The sequence below is a fragment of the Cyprinodon variegatus genome, unplaced genomic scaffold (genome assembly GCF_000732505.1).
Source record: "Cyprinodon variegatus isolate N-32 unplaced genomic scaffold, C_variegatus-1.0 Scaffold160, whole genome shotgun sequence".
NCBI classification, from domain to species: Eukaryota; Metazoa; Chordata; class Actinopteri; order Cyprinodontiformes; family Cyprinodontidae; genus Cyprinodon; species Cyprinodon variegatus.
The window spans coordinates 52,163-56,117 of record NW_015150613.1 but is presented as its reverse complement, the minus strand read 5'-3'; the positions used below and the strand labels follow the sequence as shown (position 1 = coordinate 56,117).

At 34.5% G+C, this 3,955-nt stretch overlaps 1 protein-coding gene across 1 annotated transcript in view; it reads left to right on the top strand.

The window, feature by feature from the left end:
• The window catches only part of LOC107086729 (major histocompatibility complex class I-related gene protein-like), a 15,603-nt gene that overhangs the window by 2,572 nt on the left and 9,076 nt on the right, over positions 1-3,955 (top strand). The window lies entirely within an intron of this gene.

The window sequence follows — 3,955 nt, the reverse complement described above, 5'->3', positions numbered from 1 at the left end:
CTTGTTTGTGGATCTCCTCAGTCTCTCCTTCAGTGTTTCCCATCGCTTATGTTGCCGGAGGTGTTGGACTCGTTCTTATTGGAATTGCTGGAATCTTTTTTTGGGTTAGGAGAAATAATGGTGAGCAGAACCCCTTTTTTCAACATTAAATACCAATTTGAAATTAAAGTTTTTTATTTTAGAGTTGGGTTATATTCAGAAATGTTTACTATTTGAGTTTATTAAAGCCTTTAGCTTGACATTGTTTATCCTTCAACTAAAAATTGCATCTCATGAATATTTCCAGAATGTTATTCTCGAAATGGTGACTGAGATTTTAATAGATTAAGCTTAAAGTTTTTATAATTTGTCTTAACAGATGAGGATTAACATGGAAATGAAGGAAACTGAATTGAAGAATAGTTTATACAATGATATTATCTTAAAAGATTTGAAGTATTGGCACATTAAATAAAACTAACTACAGCTGTTTTGTCATCAAGGCCAGATTCTCAAGACAACTCCCACAAAAGAAAGATTGTTTGGAAGCTTGAAACGTTATAGTTGGAAAGTTTTGGTCTATTGAAGGATTTTGTTTTAAGGAGCTACTGGCTCCAGCTGCACTATGTGGTTTTATTGTTATATAGGAAGGAGCCTGATAACGTTGGTCATTTACTGATCATCTGTAAGCGGAAAGTACCTCAGAAAGCTGTTTAGAATCAGCAGGTTAACTAAAGTTGGAGCTGATTGATTGGAAAACAGTTGCCAATCGCCTCTATAAGTCTTTTCTAAGTTATTTACTCGTAAACAAGTTATTTGATATTTCTTTAATAGAAAAAATCAATCTTTATTTTTGTTCACCAGACGAATGTTACATGTGGGACACAGAAAAGCTGGAGCATGAGGTGCAGGCTATAATAAGATAAAAATAACATTTCATAACAATGACATGACAGGGTAACAACAACCATTCGCTTGTTGAAAATACTAGGATCTCTAAAATGTATTTAAACTTAATATTAATATCTCTGCAAAACAAAACTTGCCTTTTTTTTTTTTAGCAACAAATGTGACCAGGATGAGACAACAGCATGAGAAGCCAACAACGACAAGGAACCAGCCAAGAGTGACAGCAGAGGGAGAGCATTTATGTCCGACTGAAACAAAGGCTGGGCTAACGGGCTGATAAGGAGCAGGTGTGAGTGGAGACAACGAGGAAGCCGAGGGGAAAGGACCACCCACAAGAGGGCAACAGAGAACAACAAAGAAAAACCTGAGCACTAAAATAAATCTAGAAAATTCTACAAAATAGAAAACATGGAGCAAACTAATCTACTTGATGACTTAGACTTAGACTTCTTTATTTGTCATTTGATCTAATAAACTTGATCTTCATTAATGCCAAGTCAAATAAAATTGAAAGGGACTCTTAGTGTTGCACTTTACTGATCTTTTTTACACAAATGCCCTTTTGCACCGTTAATTAAACTGTTTTCTTTTTTCTCCTACATTGTTAAATTCTGATCACTGCCGAACTTTGTCTTGGTAATGTTTATCTTACCGAAACTGCAATCTCATTACACTGTTGTAAACTGTGTGCAACAGAATTTTGTTTTGTATACACACTGTGCATACAAAATGACAATAAAATTTTCTAAATCTAAATTATGATTTTTGTGGCCCTCAACCGCATTTCAAGTGTGGAATATATTGGTATGTCAACTTAATCTGAAAGTAAATCACAACAGGCATAAATTGGAAAGCAACTGGACTTTCTCTCAGTTCTTTTGAAGACCTTTGGAAACCTTAACCAGCAGTCTTTGTCTATTCTGTTTGCTCGCTCAAGAGCACATACAGGCATGCCTAAAGAAAATGTTAGTGTGACTTTTACTGATGAAAAGGTGAAGCCCTTGTGAGTCATCACTGGTTATATTGTTTCATCTCAGTGAAGATGAAACGTGGAATATCGGCCTGCACTCTAAAAGAGTCAGGGAAATTTGTCTTGTAAGGTATGACTTCACACATGCTATGTGCACCTTTGACCAGAGGGTGGCACTGTGGGATGGTGGTACAGGTCAGTGATCGTGGTCGAGTGTGAGTGGCTCAGTCCTCCTCTCATAATGCCAGATGGCCTGCAAGTCACCTGCCAGATCTTTAGTGTCTCATTGTGTTCTCTGGACTTTCAGGTCAAGGCTTGTTCTTCACTGTTAAACTGGAGCCTTCTGTATTTACAGCACAAGAATTTAAAAAACAAATCCACATAAAAATATTCTGTCAAAAGGAAAAGTAAGGCACCACATGAGGAAATAGTTAATCAGTCAGATTTTCTTATTTTCCATCTTTTTCATCCAGTCTTTCATATTCTTCTGCTTATCCATCAGGGTCACCTAGCTGGTGCCTATCTCCAGTAATCTATTGGTTAAGAGTGCTGTGCAACCCGAACAGTTTCCCAGTTTTTTACAGGACTGTTGTCTTTCTTCTTTTAGTTTTATTTTACAGTAAATTGGACCAAAAGCATTTTGTAATTTTCCCCTAAAACAAGACTCAAGAGTCCCATCCATCCATCTTCTTAGGATTAAAATCATTCTGGGGCCCCTGGCTAAGTTTTGGCAGGGGGCCCTCCTCTAAGTCTGCCAAGTATTCCAGTCCGTCCAGAGTAGAACTCTCTAGAGCTGCTACAATGTTTGTATTAGGCAAGGCAAGTTTATTTGTATAGCACAATTCAGTACATGGACAATTCAAAATTCTTTACATGAATTATATATATTATAAAAGAAAAATAAAAGCAGAATGAAACCAAATAAAGATTAAAATAACTTTTGTAAAACAAATATAACATAACCTTAATGTAATGATATCTCAGTTAGCAAAGCAACCCTTTGTCCCCCACTAATTCTTTGTTAGACCTACAGTATATTAATCTCAGTGCCCCCCCCCAAAACATCTTCTAAAAAACTTCACGTCCAGTTGCCTGGTCTACTTTTGCCAGCTTGACCATGAACTGGATGACTGGGAATCTTCACAGATCATTTGGATGGCGAAAACCTTACACTGACCACAATAAAATCAAAGAAATTAAAGTGTACAATAGGATTTTATGAATTATATGATTACCTCATCACTATTTATATTATTTTGATTATTTTAGATATACCAACTTGCTGGATTGCTGTGTTCCCATGGTAATAGAATAAAACATTTCTGAAGTAGAAGCTTTTGAGAAGCAGAAAAAGAAAGAGAAACATTAGTTGTTTTGGTTACACCATAATATAACTGCTCCAAATGTAATTGTGTTAATTGTAGATGGCAATACTTCAAGTCTTTAGCTGATTTTAATTGTGTGTATATTTAAATCATTGTTGTGTTTCTAGTGTTCTTTTTTTGCAACAATATCCAAAAATATAAAACTTGCATATATAAAGTATCTGATGAATGTTAGTCATTTAATGACAAGCTGATTTACTCCTATAGCTGCCATGAACCAAAAAAACTGTGCATGCAAAAAATATCAATGTTTTGCCATCTTAATATGTTTTTTAGTAAATTTGCAAACATGTAAATTTGCAAACGTAAATTTGCAAACATGTAAATTTGCAAATCAGACATTAAAGCACGGCATGGATACCATGCTGTCTAAAGATGCTCAAAGCTGATTTAACAGTTAACAAAACAAAAACAAAAACAAAAAACAGTAACTTAGGAAATAACATTTTTTAAGGGAACCAAGTGTTCCAAATACCAAGTGTTATATTACTTCCCAGGCAACCAGTTTTCAGGCTATTGAACAAAATGCACTGATAACCTGCTTAATTACTTTATATATATATATATATATATATATATATATAACAACAATAGTAGAACATTTCATATTACCGGTAACTAAAAATATTAGGTGATTTTTACATTTGATAAAAACCTTTCACAAGAAATGTCAGAAAATTTTTATCTCTCTTCTATTATATATTAATTTATC